General features: G+C 37.0%; 1 protein-coding gene and 1 long non-coding RNA gene across 5 annotated transcripts in view; both read right to left on the bottom strand.

The window, feature by feature from the left end:
• Positions 1 to 19782, bottom strand: part of LOC112463496 — a 123366-nt gene that overhangs the window by 34342 nt on the left and 69242 nt on the right. For 2 of the 4 annotated variants that reach the window (XR_003041798.1, XR_003041799.1), the window contains exon 3: positions 14296 to 14390. The exons of the other annotated variants lie outside the window; for them this stretch is intronic. The gene's annotated coding sequence lies outside the window, so the exon portion shown is untranslated. The remainder of the gene's footprint in view (positions 1 to 14295; positions 14391 to 19782) is intronic. 4 annotated transcript variants of the gene reach the window in all.
• LOC112463497 lies at positions 17392 to 18554 on the bottom strand. The gene is made up of 3 exons (XR_003041800.1): positions 18415 to 18554; positions 17976 to 18125; positions 17392 to 17861 (listed from the first exon to the last, which is right to left on the bottom strand). It is a non-coding gene; the product is annotated as an uncharacterized LOC112463497 (long non-coding RNA).

Below are 19782 nucleotides of genomic sequence, written 5' to 3'. Positions count from 1 at the left end.
ATAATTGGGACTTTCGCATGTGGCGAAGTAAAAAAAAAGTCAGAGGAAGAGCGGCACCTCCGAGCTCTGCAATTGGCCGCATCGGCCGTTGCGCGCCGCGTCCCGCAACTTTTGAAATTAATAAACGAGCGATGGGTAAAAATACGGCGCCGACAAAAGCTGGCGAAAATTACGAAAGAGAGCAGTCGCACGCGTACCACGTTTCGCCGCACGAAATGGGCGAGAGAAAGAGAGAGAGAGAGAGAGAGAGAGAGAGAGCGACTGTCTCCCGCTGTATATTTCGTACCGTTGAAAAAGTGAAATCTGGCTAATCTCGCCGTCGCACTCTCGCAGATGCAGATGCAATTACGATTATTGCCTCGCTCTCGTGCCTGCTGCAACGCTGATGAAGTTTTCTATTAACCGCGCTGCCAGGGATTTACGCGCGTTGAGCGAACGTCCGGGGCTCAACGTTTACCGGATCTGAGTATTTTACACAAGTGTTTACGCGGCCGATACGAGAGTAAATTACGGATACGTACAAATTGAATTTAAAAATGTACCATGTCGGCTGCAATAACAAGCTAAAAACTTCCGCGCCGTACAAATATAAAAAAAATAAAGATTTTTTGCTGCCAAATGTTCAATTGCTTTTCCATTATACCCTCCGCAAACTTAAACTCTACTTCTTAAAACAGTTTTAATATTGTAAAATGCCATTATTAGTCACAAGATTAAAATGTTTATTATTAAAGATATTTTAATAGTTATATTTTAAAGGAAATTGCTATTAAAGTTAATTGAAAAATCAAAAGTTGATTAAAGAGCTTTTGGCTTTCAATGTTATAATGTAGGTATAATGTTTTAAAAAAATTCAATGTAAAAAAAGTTTATTTCGATTTGTCGAAAAATCTAGTATTGTGGATGGCTACATTAAAGATACTTTCGCACAGCAAATGGCTACAAAGTTGCTTTGACAAGTAATCGACATGTAGAAGTTAAAATGTCTTCTTATACATGATCTGACAGAGTAGATCTGGTAGAGTTGAGGAAGATCCCGGACATGATTTCGGAGGCGAGAGAGTAACGACGAGACAGAAGAGAGTTTTCGGCGTACATATATGACTCGTGTCGTCGGGACGGGAAGCGCAGCTGGTCCCTAAAGGGATTGGCCAGCTGTTGATGGAAGCTTTAGGTATGTCGGCCGCGGCCGAACCACACGGCCGTGAGAAAAAGACGGACCGGTCGATCGAGTGACTCGCTTCGCGAAGCCGAGGCCGACGAGGAAGACCTTCAGGGACGTGGAACAGGCTCCTTCCTTTCATCGAGAGCCAGCCAGCCTTATCGAGCGTCGAAACGAGTGTTGCGAGAGCGTCTTTGCTTTTCAACAACGAACGAAAACGTCTTCGTCCGGCGCGGCCGGCGCTTGCGAAAACGTTGCGAAAATGTTGTACGTGGCGGAAGAGTACGGTGCGTTTGTCAAAGTGTAACTTTATGTAACGGCCAGAGGTGAAAGGTGGAATCGAGGACACACGTATATTTGGTCGGCGTTGGTAATTTTTCGTATGCGCAAGTCAAAATAGGCTCCTCAGGTTTTGTTCAAATACATTTCGACATACGAATATTGAAGTAGATAAATTAAAATAAGCTATCGAGTTATATAGTTTCAGACACAACGTTGCCTCTTGCTTCTTGAAAGATTGATACTTATTAGTTTATTTTTAATTATCAAGATAATAGGCAGATACACTCAGAAATCTAGTTTAATTCTTAATGCCGTATGCGTACGCACATTGAGGTACGTATATCTATATTTTTGGAGGATATTTATTATTGAAAGATATCATAAAATATTTTTTGCCACATAGCGAGGTCAGTTCCAAAGTCACCTGGTAGTGTCTCTTTTGGAGTTGAACGCGCTTCTTCTGCTCGGCTCGAAGGGTGCCCGGCGTATATGAAAGAAACGTGTTTTATTCAGACGCAACCTGGTGTTGTTATGAATAAATTCTCATTCAATGTTTTATTCTACGATTGTGCAGTTTCTATCTTACGCGGTTGGGATTGCTTCAAGTCACTTTAGCTCTCGTCTTCGCCGCTTCTTTTGAACGTATTTAAAGTATTTGCTCGTACGTTAACAGGTCACAAAAGAGCCGTCCGGCATTCGGATGGAACCCTCGGCTAAATTCCTTAACGGCTCGAAAATTTTCATATTTGCAAAGAACAGGGGATACATTCAAGAGTTGACATTTCTTCGTCGCAAAGATGTAATTTGGTGAAAACCGCTGCCGGACATTGTTGTTCTACACGCCTCGCGCCTGTAGCAGACTGTATTTACTAGAAGATTTGCATATGTAAATTGGGAGCTTAAAACGATATCGACATGATCGAAGTTCGCGTGGCGGGAGATCAGGGAAAGAATGTACCAGTATGTTAAGGAAAACGAGGCTCGATTATGCGTGTATCGCTTATAGTTCGTACAGTCGAGTCACTTTTAATCGTATTCCTAGAAAGACAAGTGACTGTTTATGAATCATACTCTCGCGCCCAAGTATCAGCAGGAAGACATGTGTATGCGGGGTGCCCCAGATTTCTACTCCACGTTCTATATATAAATTCTTTGACTGCATGGAGCCCGAAGATAGGAGTTCTCTTAGCGGAAGTTAGTTAATTAGATACTATTATTTTCCATAACACGTTTTATCAGTTTCCATAACACGTTTGACTATTTAGCCTTAAGTTATCTTCGTAAGTAATCTATAAGGGGAAAGATAAGAGAAGAAAAATTCCGTTAAAATTCTCTCTATATAATTTCATAACGAATTAGATTTTAGTTACGCTTATAATCTTGAATTTAAAAACTCCGCGCTACACGGTCAGAATCATAATCAAATTATATATCTTGTGAAGAGTTAATATTAAATCCGGACATTAATCGGCGCAATTAGATCTACATTTTTTTCCGGTTTGTCGATCACCCTCGTAATTCTCGCGCCAGCATGAAAGATTTAATGGCGTAAAAAGGCTGTTTTTAAAGATCGGACGTCGAAAAAAAAACTGATCAGGAAATACGTTCGTTCGCAATTTCCCTCGTGATTCTCCGGCCGTTGTTCCGGGGCACATTTCCCTCGCCGAGTGAACTTTTTCGTATATGGCGACGTCGCGCGTATCACCATCGCGTTTTCCCGACTCTCGCGATTGTCGCTCCATGCACCTGTCATTGATTGCACGCGCTAGAAGGTTTACTTATGTAAATTGCGTCTTTAGGAGAGCAGGGAGTCGCGAAAGGAGTGGCCACCGCGCGAGAAAACGCGCCCCGAGAAACCATAATTCCTTTCTTACGGCGAGCGCGAGTCGCCTACCGCGCAACACTTTACCTCCTATCTGCCCGAGTGCGACTGATTACAAGTAGCGAGTTTAACGGTGTTCATAAATCTTTGGTACAATGTTGAGAGGCGTTAAAGACTGCGATATCGGCGCGCATGAGCTCGAAACGTTATACCGCACATTTCGATTAGAGTGACACGGTATCCGCAGTTATCGTAGCTGCCGTAGCACAGAAAAAGAGAAAAGAAAACGATCGTCATGTTTATATCTTTCATCGCGCAAACCTGCTCGTTTTGATTTGCATTTACGACGCGATTCGGGGAAGGACTGTCATTTGATGTAGTTAGCGTGCCGAATAGGAATGCGCGTATTAGATTTATTAACCAGATTTCGCCAACAATGTTCAATTCTAATTTTAATTTAAAACCCAAGAGAGAGTGGAGAAAAATAAATACCCAGCTTGCTCAATCTTGGACTAAAATTAAAATTAAAGTTAATAAAGACAGAGAAAAAAGAGAGAGAGAAAGCGAGAAGAAATATTACATATCAATAAACTTATAAAAATTATAAATGAAGATTAGATCATAAACAAAGGGTTTTTTTGGTAGAGTGAGTATTTCAATCGAGGAAAGAAATAACTGATGCGTGTTTCATAGCCGCTTTTTCGTTGTAATAAAATTAAAAATTGGTTGTATTCATTCTGCGCTTAAATATTTCCTACAAAGAAGGAAACATATTTCGAACAAAAACCCGTCACGTGTACTATCAACTTGGCTGTTCTTTTTTTCTTTCAGCGCGGAGAGGAAGTGCAAACGAAGGAACGTGTAAATAAGGCAAGACGAAAAAACGCGCTGCAAAATGAACGCGGTCTGCACCATATAGAAGCGATGATACATGGCCACGGTGCAACGATGTGCCTCATTGTTGCACGAACGAAGGGACGTTTCGTGCTCCCTCAAATCCGCGCAACAACGGCAGACTAGATATCGTACGTGCATTTGTCAGTTTTCTCAGCGTTTTATTTTTTCCCAAGCTTTAGTATGGGAAAACAACGTTACTTTTTCAAGCCTTACAAAATACAAATGTAAAATATTAGAATTTTTTTAAATAAAAAATATAGTATACAGAGCGTTATTGAGATATTAAAGTGATTAACAATTTCATAAACAATCACAAAAATTGAAAAAAAATATCACAATGATCTTGTTGCATGCTAGATAAATACCTTTAACTTCAATTTTAGTGATGCTTAACACTTAGCTTGAGCTGCGTAAATTCACATAAGTGAAACTAACGATTAAACACTTCTTCCCTTGTGACAAATGCACGTGTCTTCCCTAGAAACTTTCTCATCCCTGAAAAAAGCCGATTCAAAATCTGCCGAATATCGCTTACCCATCGAACCCGCTTACCCACCTCGATTTTTTCTCAGCGACCAGTGCGTCTGCAGCACAAAGAAAGGTGATAAACGGAAAAAGATGAGGGAGAGAGAAAGAGAGAGAAAGGAAGAGTACAATGACCTACTGCGCAACGATAAACGGCATCAGTGCCGTAGAAGCAGTAGCACTCCGGGACGATTTCAGGCGCATTGTTGCATATATACACATACAAGAAGTTTCATCCCTTGGGATCTTCCGGGGACATGGGGAGAGCAGCAGTCGATCGTGATCATCGAGAAACATCTGTCGGGTATGGAAGAGGCACGACGCGAAGGTGCGGGGATAAAATGCCCAGGGAGAGAAAAGACACCCACGCGCTTTCAAAACGACGATGAAGACGACGACGACAACGACGGGGAAGAAGATTCGCGGTTTATACGAAAGAATCGTGGCGCGTACCTGGCACAGCTGCGCGTTTAATAGGTTTTCTGAAATTTCATGATGCCTATGCGTAAATAGATAGATAGGTAGGTAGGCAGGTAGGTAGATAGGTAGGTAGGTAGGTGTACGTACACGCGGTACTTCCAAAATATAGTCGGGTAGGGGCCATTGTCTCGTAAATATGGAGCTAAATACACACGTCGTGCGTATATGTATACCTGAATACGAGGAGAACCGATTTTGCGACAGAGAAACTCGATTTTCCACAGAGAGACATGTAAAACGATCTTAATATTAAATATAACATTCTTGCACGTTATGAATTTAACGTGGACTTAATTTGAAGCGTAAACGAATCTCAGTATATATACATAAGTGAGAAAATTATAGCTATTATAACTGTTTCTTTGTACTCTAGTTCTCAGTTTTCAAGATTATTAACAATATATCGCGTCTTTCGATTATACCCGAATAGCATACATTTTCCTTCGCATTTAAATAATTAAAATAAATTTTAATGGAGACAGACATTATATAAGAGAGCATCAATCGTAACATATCGAAATTTTTTATGACGATGGGAATAGTCAGCCGGTACTTTATAAGATCACTTATAGAAATTATAAGTATGACATTTTAAATAAGTAATAATTGCCTGAATCGACTATACCGCTATTATGTAAACAGAATGGCTTTGTTCATGGCCAAGTTCTGTGTATAATTATATAATCTACATTTTAGATATTTTTTATAATAGATGCAATTATATATGTAAATATCGTTGCAGCTAATTATTTTAGCATAAACTAAGGTACGTGACAATAAATTTATTTATTATATAAATATAAATATAAATATTATATAAATTTATTCGCGAAAGATGTAATCATCAATGATATTTGACAACAAAATAATTTTAGCATTCCGATGATAATTCGGCGTGAATATTTGTAAAAATTCCATGAAACGAGGTGCGCACCTTTAAAGTTCTCAGGAAAAGTTCATCGAACTTTTGTAAGGTAGACAAACACATTAAAGACTGGTTAATGTGGGTGTAATAACGCGGGACGCGGAAGGGTTCGAGGTAAAAAAGGTGCAAGGGTTGGTGAAGTGTTAGTAAAAAAAAACAACATATCAAACTTTGATAAACTCTTGTTAAGCACTGTGGGGAAAAATCTAATTCTCTTGTATAGAAGTCGAGGGTCGCTTTTCTGAAAAAATTTAAAAAAAGAAGACTTCGCAGGCAACCATGTGAGCATTAAACATTTACGCTTGCAGTAACAAAGAAATCTCGCAGCTTAAAGCAGAGAGAAATTTCATAAATTTAAAACATAATAATTATATTGATTATTTTCAGAATAATGGAAATGTTATAAATAACTAAATAAAAAATAATAAATGTAATACATAATATATGCTTATTACATAATAACCAATTTAATAAATCTAGAATAGACTCTTTCTTGAGAACATCAATAAACAGTTAGAAAATATTATATTGCTTTAAATATCATTCATTTACGTCACATTCAGATAAAATGTACTGTTAACATGTAACAAAGCATAAAAAACCTAAATAAATGCTAGAAATTTCTTAATATTATCTTCTTTTGGAGAGTAATTGATGTTAATAATTTATAATAAATATACACTGACAATGAGTGAACTCTATCGAATAGTATAATACATGTCACGTTATTGAAAACAATAGTAAACGAAATAGTCGTGGCTTCATGACTATTTCAATGCTATCAGACATTTTCATTGGTAATTCTGACGTACGCTAATCATTTTCAGCAGAAATGTCTTATTTTAGTACGGTCGTAATAACGCTCCGAATAAAATCAACCTATCGTGTATTACTAAGTTTGGGAATACAAAAGGAAAACTACGTAGATGCTTAATGATGAAGGTGCCAATAGCTAGCTTAGTTTCGTTAGAAAGGTTCTAAAGTCCAAGAACGGGAGATTGACAAGCACACTCGAGCCATAACGATCATCCCGCACATTACCTTTCCATAGATCAGTCGCTCATAAATCATAAAGAGACGCGATGAAATACGAGGCGTCGTGCAACGATCGCTAAATTAATACATAGAGAATCTAGGCGGACTGGCGTGCGTGGGATCTATATTCTTAAAGAGCTCATAAATGATACCTGAGATTGATGCATACACACGTAGATTAGATAGATAGATAGGTAGTCTGAAATATTGTCAGAGTATCGCTGAAATATCACAAAATCAACATCGGTTGACCGCGATTATATTCCTCTACTCCATTTGTCGAAGATTAATTTCGATTTTTATTAATAGAACATTGTATCAATGTGACGCTGTCGCGATCAAGAAAGACCGATGTAATCGCCGTGCGTGCGAGTTCGTACTGGAACGAGATCGCGACAGGCTCGTGATCGAAGTTCGGCACGAGAATGTATCGGGCGGTGCTTGTTCCTTTCGCGAGTATTACATACGCGCGGACACCGTGGATCGCGCGCCGCGATAAGGCGAGTCGCGTGCCAATCGCTTCCGCGTTTTGTGTACCGTTATTACGTGTACGCGCGCGGCTCCTTCGCCGTGCCGCGCCGGTGAGAAATGCGTTACGCGGTATTTGTGCGTACGAGCGAGCCTTCAAGAGCGGACAATCGGGCCGGGCCGGTTCGCAATTCCTTTTCCTTTTAACGCGAGACTAGACTCAATTTTGTCTTACGACCAAACGCCTTCGCTTTCAATTCTCTGCGAAATTTATTTCGGCGAACGGAAGAAATGGGAACGAATGTTCTACTTTTAGTCCAATGTGTCCAATCAATATTTAGTCTTTTTTAAATAGATTCGTATAATAATATTTGTATAATTTATAATTCATCATATTTATAACCATAAAAATGTGTATAAATGCGTATATAAATAATTTTTATTTTATTAAATAGCCTTTATTATAGCCAAATAGACTTTTATGAGAAATATGATACCTAATGCTTAATTTACTGGTCTATTAAAAAAAGCTTTCTATTCTGAAATATATTAATTCTATTTTTATAACGTAAGAAATTGTATTAAAAATGCTATATACAATAAAGAAAAGGATAATACACAATAATTAAAATTTTCAGATATATTGGCGTACAATATGGAGTGTTATATTGTGCCAATGATATAAAATAAAAATAGTAAAAGAATTGATATTTCAAAACTTCTTCGTTTCTTTCTCATACAGAGTTTAACGATTAGGGCACGACATGCTTTCATAACTGCATTCGTTAATATTCCATGCACTACATTGATTTATGCCCGATACAAGATCGTTGCCGTGGAATTCGGCCAAACGGTAATTGATAATTATCAGCAAAAAGTGGAATTTGAAAAATTGAAAAAGAATCGATAGCTCAATCGTTAGATTTTTACCGCAAAAATGGCCGACTCCGTTGGAATCAAATCGCACAAAATTAATGATCCCTGAAAGCCGGCAAGAGCCAACGGTGTCGCGAGTCAAGGATCACACGTATCCAGCCGTGACCTTAAGATTCCTCCAGTTCAATATCGCGCTCTTATCTCCGCCACAATCCGCACATCGCCTTCGCCTTTTTGTCCCGCGTGACCGTTAAAGCCCCCTGCTAAATTGACTAATAAACTCTACCGTTCTATGATATAATATTTCTGATCCTCTCTTGACTCCTGACCTCTGGCTAAATTATCATCCATCGTAATGTTAATTGCAACCGCAGCGTAAACCTGCGGAAACTTACGCTATATCTCGTTAAATCATTCTTCCACTTGTATTTGAATAAGTGATGCGTGAAGATGTAATCACTTCGTAATCACAAAAAGTAAGAACTAATAATTAATCAGTTTCTAGAAAATTATATGCATAAGCACTTAAACGACGGCATTAAATATATGACATTTTATCATATTATATAAGCAGCAAGCACTAACCGAATTTCTTTATTGTTTTAGGAAACCGATATCAGAAATTGATTATTTAATTAATTTCAAGACAGCCTGATTCGAGTACTTTCAATGACCAACCGATGCAGAGAGATATCGCGAAAACTCGAATTGTCTGTAAGCAGGATTTAGATCTGGCATGTGAAAAATGTTGTGCATAGAGGGACTTTCACTCGACCGGCTGTGGCAAAGAAAATGTGTCAAAAAATTTGCGAGGAAACTAAAGGAAACTGGAGCGCACGCGTATAATAATTAAGAATTATCATTCACAAGCTCCTTGGGATCAACCTTGCTTTCATTACTCGCATTCCATGGCTGTTGCTGAGCAATATACAATGTCTCTCTGTGCGTAACCGTCATCCACAATTTAGTATCAATAACATTGGTAAGCATTAACAACAAGCATTATGTGTGAAAAAAAACCCATCACGATAATATAACGAGGTCTGAATAAAATTAAGTACAGAGATGATAAAAATAAAAAGAAATAAAATAAAGAATCTGTTTTTGACAATTTTTTGTTAATCGAAATATGATTAGCTAAAAATGTAATAAAAATATAGTATAATTTAATATTTTTTAATTTTATATATAATTTAGTTAGTTAAATATTTTACTAAATAAATCATCATACATTGTTATAACATAGTTTAATTTAATATAATTTAATCAATAACATAATTTAATTTAAATCAAATTTTTAAAAATTTCGTACATACGTTAAATTACAGTTGTTATAAATTTTTCTTACTGCAATATAAAATTTTTACTGTTTTATCAATTTTTGTTATTGACCAGGCTTGGAAATGCGAAGCAAACGTCAATGACATTTGGAAAAGCGGTAAGCTTTTAAATCCGCGATGTGAAGGGAAAAATGATCACGTCCATGAGCCTCGGCCGAGTTTGATAGAAAGGGTAGATTATTGCGTTGACAGTTAACTCCTTTATCCCATTTTGTCATTTGTACCTTACACCGATTTCTACCGGGCCTTATATTATGCAAGCTTAGGGGAGATATTAATTTAAAAGATTAAATTTAAAAAACGAATAATACAAAATATGAAATAAATTTAACAGCATAAAATAATAATGTGTAATACTTCCCTTTCTCCCTTTATGTTACATCATTATTTAATTATCTCCACAGAAAACAAGCTACATCTTTTTTGTTTAATTCATCGCAATGTGTTTTTTTGCGATTCTTCTTGTTTTTTAAATACAAAGTACCACAGATATATAGAAATATAGAAGAATAGTGTTTACCTCTCATTATTTCATTTTATGTAATAATCTTGAAAACAAACTGAAGCTTGTATCATATTTTTCCGTGACCGATAAAATGATTACGAAAAGCTGCAATTGTATTACTATTACAGTTTGTGATTCATGTTATGTGCGGAGCATAAAAAAACATCACGCAACATCATGCGATTGAGAAGAAACCGAGTCTTTAGACACGCGTGCACTTTGTGGATTTTATTATTCGCTAATGATCCTCGGCTGATGGTCGGAGATATTTCGATTCGTGCGCTACGTGGCGCTTCACTTCTCGGATTCATTCCCCCGTTCGTGAGAAATCGGCCTAACGAGAAATAAATGAGGAGAAAGAAGCGTGCGGGTTTACAGCTGGCGGAAAGATAAAATTGGCGTAGACGGCGGGATCATTTTCGCCAGGACTTTCGGGAGGTTCGTCGACCCGGTTTTCTCGGCGACGCGATCGCGATCGCGAACGAGATGCGATTCCGCGAAGCAAGAATAAACGAGGAATGGTCAATTGAAAACACATGATCGAGATACGAAAAAGAAAGCCGCGACGTTGCCGGCGACCTCGAAGAAACACACTCGTTCGTCGAACGAGACGAGTCAGTAGATCGTGTAATCAGATGCCGGACTGAATTATATCTATTATATGGAACGTTTATGGCGCCGATAAAGATCCGAAGTGCACTTCCTGTCGGTCATTACGAGGCGGAGAACGAGAATATATTTCGAGCCGATGCAGCCGATACTCCTCGAGCGTGATAATAATTTGATCGACGCGAGACGATCGTTCTCTCAAGTAGGCGCCGGCAGTTCGACGAGGGGAACGATGAAAATTGGCCCTAATCGTAATTGCAATTACGGTGCACGGTCGACATTCGCGGTGTATTGAGCGTGACGTTTGGTCGTAATGATCCTGCAGCGAAATTTTCCTTTTGACGATCCACGCCAGATCGAAAGAACGATCTAGTATTTATAACGCACGAATTGACGCGCGATGAAGAAGTCTTGTATTAAAAGTAATCGAACATTAGCGCGGAATCGCGGTTAAAATGCGAAATGGTTACGCGTGAAATAAATGGATATTCTTTTATACAATTTTGATGGTAATTTGCGGCGTCAACCACTTAATTAATCATTACCAAATCGGATTATTTGATTCGTAGGTCAAATGGTTCTCCGTATTGGGACGTTATTGGTGGTGCCTCTTTCCCTACATTTTCTGTTCTGGATTCCTGTTTAATTAAGCAAGAATCAGTTTATTGGGTTAATGGATGAGTAATCGATCTGTTTACGATTATTAGAAATGACTGAATAACACGGAATTAATGGACGATTTATTATGCCATAAATTTATTAACCTTACAGCTCCGTAATTATATTGTTACTTTACTGAATAAAATAAGCTAAAAGCACATGCATATTTCGAGCTTTATCGTCGCTACTTTCTAGGCTTCTCCATTTTGGAATTCAATTTCCCTAAAAGAATAGAAAAACTGTTATCACTCTTAGTATCGCTTAAGTTTCGGATCGTTGTCGAAAAGATTCGCGATAGGCGATATCGCTATATCTGTAAGCAATCGAGCTGCTTTAAGACGACTCGAGGCACGATTCTGCTTTATCAGTCATTTGTTAAGCCTCATCCTACGCGATCTGCTCGCCGGTTTCGCACGAGATTGCCCGGTATCGCGATATCGTGCCGCTCATTCGACTAACACCTAACACGTGGACGGGTGCACGTGCACCTTCTGCGTCACTTTGAAATTAATAATGGAGCGAGGATATACGCGGTCTGCGCACGGTCATACCGCGGAAGCACGCACCGATCGTTCTACCGGGTGTGCTCTTTGAGCGGGAACGCGTCGTTCCGCGTGCTTATCGATGAAAGCCAAGCGCATCCTGCGCTCTGCAAGAATATATTTTTTTCGCACGCTCACTCTGCCGGCTTACCTCCCTATTGTATGACAAGCAGAAATACAATACGGAGTGTTTATACGAACCCCTGGGGTCACCTACTATCCAATTACTGCGAAAAGATAATTAAAAACTCGCCGAGAGCTTCGACAGGTGACAATAATACGTATGATTACGTCGCATGATAATCTGCGCGGTATTTCTTATTTTGATTCTATAACACAGCCGGTTAATAACGTAATTACTAGTCTCATGTTATCGAAACGAGTCTTGCTCGCGACAGAGTGGGATAAGTGTTGGCTTGCTTAGCGAGATGAAAACATCGAATGACGGAGCTCATAAAATGAATTCGTTTCAAGTATTTTCATAATCAAAGACAAGAGATATTTTTGTATTGCCGGTTACATTGACATGCACAAGTTCAGTGTTTGTACAGGGATGGGGATAGATCAACAACAAGTCGTTTGCTTCACCTTTGTATACCTGCACATCAACCTCCGTGTAATTTTTCACGAATCTTTAGACTACAGATAAACCAATTTTAGAATTCAAATATCACGATACCTTCACTTTTGAAAAGTAATATACATCAAATTCATCGTGAATTTAATTAAATAAAAATAAATATAGAATTAGTTTTGTATTAAATGTAAATAGCACAGATCAATTGCAGAAAACTCAAACAGAATGTTTAATTGGCTGAAACTTTATATCTATTTAAAATTGCAAATATTTATTATATATTTATTTTAATTAAAAACTCATTTCTTAACGCTCGCAGATTAAGGTAATTATTCGATGACATTTCCAAAGCTAATTCACTGGAAGTTACTACGCGTCGGCGCTTTGATCTCGAGTAAATAGCATCTCGATAAATTGAATCCTGAATGATTAGGAAGCGTTGAGATCAGCAACGCTGATCAGCTGGTTTATCTCGCGACGCACGCGAAACGGAGGTGGTCGGAGCGAGGCGCGCGTGCATTAGCACGTGGCTTAGCGGCGCCGCATTGCAATTTGTAACCGGCGACGTTTCCTCATTCATTTTATCGGGGTGTCGGTTTTTCGCGGTTGAGGATTCGGCGCGGTGCTCGTCGCCGTCTATCGATCGGTCGCCCCTTGGCCGCGATTCCATCAGGCGAAAAGCGCTCAAGCTCTGTGTTGCTACGTCGTAAGACGGGAAGACGGGGAGATTGCACGTAAGATCTTTCTCTTTTTGTTCTTGACCTCCTGCGGGAGAGAAGTGCGCTCCACTCCGCTCGCTAATGTCGTGGGCGGCGTATCGTGGTGGCAGCGGTGGTATCGTGTCAAGGAGCCGCGAGGCCACCACACGCGGCGGCGGTGTGTTTCTACCCGCTCGTCATGAACCCAGAGTTAACGTTATCATCCGATGCGATGCGATGCGATGCGACGTGCCGACTAGGTCGAGTGCTTTATACTCCGCGGAGCTTTACGCGCGAGATCTCTGTTGCGACGAGATTATAGCGCTTTGCTTCCAAAAAAATTGATCAGAAGTTTTTATTTATGTTTTATTTATATCCGTAATATTAGTAATATAATTTCATATCTTGATATTTTAAAGGCATAATTCCAAAATTGAATTGATTAAAAATATTTCACTCGAGAAATACGGGCGGCCTAACTTTATCGCAAATTTAAGAATCCTACAAAGAAACATATAGCATTGGTTTCCTTCTCTTTCTCTCTTTCCGATTTTAATTTTCGGTGACGTGTGTAATCTTTTAAAAATAACAGTATACATTTTTTATCTCGGTATTTAATGTTTTAATAAAGTTTATTACAGTTTTTAATTAAAGATAGCAGATTATTAAAATATTAAGTTTGTTTTATGCAATGCAACAGGAGAGAATAATGGACCAATGATATGAGCTAAATAAAAGATATTATATTAATAACAAAGTTTATTCATAAATAGAATAGATGTAAAGGTATCGTGGCCCATTATTCCCTCTTATAAAGATAGCAGGAAAATACGACAAAATCAAACATAAGAGAGAAAGATTAAGAATAAACTAATTTCCAAATGAGGCATACCTTGATACTAGCTCATCAAATTTGTTGATGAAATCTTGTCTTGTATCTAAATGTTGACATGAACGACACAACTGGATAGATGCAAACTTGCTTACCTGTAATTAGAAAATGAAGAAACTTATGTTATTAAAAACAGAAAAATATAAATTTTAATTTCAATTTATAAGTCAGCTTATTTATCTGATTTCTTTCCCAAACATGCAACTTTTATTACTATTATATCTTAATCTGTATTTCGCAACAACATATCCGATTAGCAACAGATCCTTTATATGATAACGTATCACGCATGTCGCATCATATAAGTTAAAGTTAAAGAATCCCTGCGAGGGCGCGCAGCCGTTACGTAAATCTTTCACCATTAATTTCGTTATTCGTGTCTCGATATTATCGTAAAGGCAATCTTCGCTATATATACATTTCCGCCTTCTCGTCGGCGCACTTAAAGCGACGAGGCTTTGAATTTGCGCGATGCAATTCGTATGCATCCGCACGAGTGCAATGTTTATTCGCAGGAGGGACGCTGTACGGTCCGATGAGTCATCCGCGCAAAGGATTGCGCTGTGCCTGAGTATACGATGACGTGACGAGATACGAAAATTCACCTAAATGCAGCATAGCTTTGGAAATAAAGAGATAAATATGAACTTTAACACAAAAATTCTCAGCTAGTTATCATAATACATGTTAAAATGCTTCACATATACCTATAGAAGATTTCTTTACAGTAATGCATAAGCTATACCAAGACAATACAATTTCCGAATCTATAATATGATTTAGTTGTATCACTGAATTATATTATAACGTGTATAATAAACCATTATTTTAATTAATTTAAATACATCACGATGACAGCGATATTAAAATACGAAAATTCAAACAATATGGTAAAACGGGCACGAGATAATCGCGATACAATGGCGGGATACTTAATAAGAACTTGGGATATTCGGAGATTAAAGTGGGATCGAAGACTAAAGTGAGAGGTTTGTGCCGCATTGTGATGGTAAGCGTCATTGAAATGAAGCAATATTAAAAGCATGGCCAGTCGTGCACTCGGTGCACACAGAGCCGCGCGTTGTGTCTCGAGCAGCTACGAGAGGATCATCCCGTCGTCGTCCTTTTACCCGTGCACTTTTTATTCCTGCGCCCTTTTGTACTTGCGAAACTTTTGCATCTGAACGACAGCTAGGGAAGGAAAGGAAAGGGAATGAGCTGGCGGCTACGGCGCGATCTCGCGTTAGAGCGGGACAGCAGGAACGGGAAAACAGGTCTCATTTTTCAACGAAAGGAAAGAGGGCACGACAGCAAACCCCGAAGCTTTTAGCCATTCTTTACTTAGCGTACGATTCTACGATGATAATGCGACCTTTTTTGATTGCCTCTCGCCCTTGGCGCGATAAAAACGAATGTTCCGCTATGCAAATTAGATTCTATGCATCCAATTATCTCGAATGCTGGAGATGAATTACGAGAGGCGCGAGGAAATTTATTTTCACGATGAGACTACGTAAGAATTACTTTGCCATTCTGGAGAAATAGCAGCACTTATTTGACGATAAATTAATTCTGATCGCCATGTGCAAATATCAGCAAGAATTTGACGTGACGCTGTTTCTTCATTAATATTTATTTTGTAACGTTATTAATATAGATTATATATTAAAGTAAATTAAAAAGAGCTAAAATTTGCGAATTTACATTTATAAAAGTTCAAAAATTTTAAAAATTATGAAAAATATTTGCATATATGTTTATGTATAAATATGTGTACACTGAGAGAAAAGTTATACTAATGGTAACAAAAAAATATAGTTGTTCACAGATAATAAATAATTTTGTTACGATAGCAAAATGGAAGGATTTTTTGGTTGATCAAGCAAAATTTGGTAAATTTTTTGAGTTAACTAAACAATATCATTTGGTTACTCATTTGGTTGTAGTAATTATAAAGTTTGATCGTAGTTACAAAGCAATACGGAACGGTATGATACCTGCAGTTAACCTAACAATTTCTTAGCTCTCCGTTTGACAGTCACCAGCGTTCGAGCCAAAACAACATCTGCTCGTAAAATTTACAAGCCCGGCAGGAAATATTAAATAAACGATGTTTATCAAAATGACTACATATAAAAACGTTATCTACAATGTTAACACACATGTTTTATGAATTGTTTAAGATTTTTTAAAATACTTTAAGGTTATGGGGAAATAACGTCAAAGGCGACACATCTACCGATCCACGTTGTCAATCGAAAGATCCCAAATAACGTTGTCAGACGGAGGGTTAATAGATATATATATTTATATTTTCTAAGAAAGAAATTTAAATTTGTTTTTAAATTTATTTTTTATAAGTTTGCTTTAACGATTAAATCATGTACTGAGATATATTATAGTCGTGTGAGTGGACATATAACACTATTATTGAATATATTATAGAATAAATGTGTTGCTCGAAGTAAAAAAAATGTTAGATATATTGCATGACCTCCGGTTGAGAAAGATAGAGATCATTTTACGAGCATCGTCGGCAGAGAATTAATCCAACTTTCGAGGTGAAAGCGTCTTTAATGTTTTATTGATTTACTTATTTATAAGAGACCAATGTCAATAAATTCTGAATATTGTTAAAAATTTTTTATCACACTTAAAGTAATAAGTACATCATAAGTACATCATAAATAAAGGCTTGATTTAATTAGACAGCTATGAATAATGATGCTGGATCATGAGTATCATATAACAAATAACAAGATAAGTAAAATTGTTATTTAGTTTATTGTTACATATAGTAATATTTACTTACAATTAGATTTGAGTTTTTTTAATTTATAAACTTTTTAGTTTATTGACGGCAATTAATTATACTGTAAATTATTCTGAAGAAATAATATACTATATTTGCAGATTGAAAACTTTTTTGAACTTGCAAAAATGTGAAGAGTAATATAAAATTTAATGCAACATTGGCATTCTCCACTTTTTTAATTAAAAAATATATTTACTTATAAGATAATAAGGTATTTTACAGTGAAGATAAAATATCGTAGCAAAAAGCAATTTTTTATTATCAATTTGATTGTCGTAATCGCGAAGGAAAACGTATCTATATATAAAAGTAATTTTATAGTCGGCTGTTTTAGTCGGCTGTTTCAATCAATCATTATCGTAAAATAAAAATATTTTTAAAAAATAATAAAGAAATAATCTCTTTACATCTTCCTTAAAGTCATTTTGATAGATGTGTAACTTTGCTATTGCATACATCGTGCTCAGTTGTCATATTATATTATATAATTTTTGTATCAGAAGCCATATTTGTTGAGATTCTTTAGGATAGCACGCAATAGCACGCATGCAAACAAAAAAGCACTTGTAGCATACGTCGACAGCTTTAAGAGCACTTTCAATTTTGTATAATGTTTTATCGATGCAAACGTAGTATACGTTAACTGAGCTAGCGTCACATCCTACGAAAATAATAAATGGTTGCAGAGTCAAATTTAACGCAGCTGCTCCTTTCCTTGACGTTCAATATCACGTTCAAAATCAGCAAAACTCTGGAATAACAAGAAATAAATATCTCTTTCAGCTCAACTATAGCAATTATATTTTTACATACATAAAATTGTTTTACATAAAATATAAAGGATATGCTAAACATAAATACGTACCAGATGACGAACAGCATTGGCAAGCTGAAAATCATCAATTTCGCACACTTCAATTTCCATATGTTTGTTTTCTTTCTGCTTGATATGTTCCTCTTCATCTGACTGAACAAGTCCCTTTTCCTTATCAACAATTATTTTAACATTGTCAACCTGTACATACAGTATCAATTATCTCAGCATCACTTGCACGTTCTACGATTACATTAGGATCGAGTAGCTGTTTCAGATGTGATATTGTTTGTGTCATTTACTGTTACAGGATTACTTGTTTCAAAATGCGTTCAGCATTTAGTTCACGTTACATATATTTCATTTTCAGAAATAAATAAATACTTTATATTGATTTATTGATACAATTGAGATGAGAATACTAGCCATTGTGTATGTAAAATATAGATAAAGATAAATAAATATAGATGAAATAAAAGTCTTTACTTACCCTCAAACAGTTGTATGAGATCAGGAAACTCCCACTTTTTTAATAAATCTTTGACTGTTGTATCCATAATAAGGTTATGTGAGGTTATGTGAGGAGAGAAAGAACGCACAAAAACCTAAACGGTCACTTTAGATATTAGGTCCTTCTTTGCCCTTGCTTTGTTATTATACAGTGTCTAGAATAAATAAATACTGACAAGGACGAACAGGTAGATCGACAGGCAATAACTGACAGTCCGCCTAACGCTTGCCGTGCGAAGAACTAAGGGTGCGTTCTCCTTATCGCTCATGTAATGTTTTGTTCCGGTAACAAAATATTCAATTTTTCATCACAAAGGATTATTGTACATCATACCAAACAGTCAACAAAATAATATTATGCGTGGTAACCAACGGTTTGTTTGATCACATATCAACAAATAGTTTTTGCGTCAGTAACAAAATTTTGGTTGTTTCAACAAAACATTTCTCTCAGTGTATGTTAATATATATGTTTATGTATAAAATTGTCTTTAGAAATTTTGTACTGCTTGAAAGCTAATTTTGCCGCAATTTATCAGAGTCAATACCAAATCTCTTACGTTAGTCTTAAATAAATACGTTTTAATTAAGTGTTTGCGAATACTCATATTAAAGAAAAAAAACGTGTTATTATGACTACCGTAATAATTTAGTACTTTCCCCGAGCTTCTCGTTGCTTATTTATTGCACCAACGGTTGCGTTTTGACCTTTTGTCATAATCGCGATTTCCAGGCTCTTGTCGCGATAAAAACAAAACACTCGATCCCGCTATGCAAAGTGAATTGCGCGGATTTTGAAACAGCTAAATGTCGGCGAACGGACGGTCAGATATACAACGGTGAGAACGAAAAGCACTCGCCAATATGCGTATGGTAATAGTATGGTCCTCGAGAAATACTTATTTATATTTTTCGAACAAATTAAACACGCATATTTATTCAAAAGATTCCTTTTAAATCGCTGTCTGTCTCAACACTGCAAGCGCAAGAGTAAACCGATCTCGATGTAATTTCCATTATTTTCCGAATAACAAGAAAGTTTTATGTAAAAGCGATTTCGATAAAGAAACACAAATCTGGAATTTGATGTTACGAAAAATATGATGTATCGGATTTTTTTATATTTTTATTTTATGTATATAAATATGACGTTTGTAGATATTTTTGAAGGAATATGTCAGTGCCGTTGTTCTATCTGACAGGATCAGATAGAGACGTTTCCTCGGTGTTTCTTCTGACGCGACGGGATAATGCGACGAGGAAAAAGTTAATGCAACGCGCATCGCGACGGTGCGATTCGCTGCTTCGTCTAGACAATCTGGAAACAAACATATCGCCGAGTTATTCC

The sequence above is a fragment of the Temnothorax curvispinosus genome, unplaced genomic scaffold (genome assembly GCF_003070985.1).
Source record: "Temnothorax curvispinosus isolate PA1 unplaced genomic scaffold, ASM307098v1 QBEX01013373.1, whole genome shotgun sequence".
In the NCBI taxonomy this organism is placed as follows: Eukaryota; Metazoa; Arthropoda; class Insecta; order Hymenoptera; family Formicidae; genus Temnothorax; species Temnothorax curvispinosus.
This window is presented reverse-complemented; position numbering and strand designations above follow the sequence as displayed.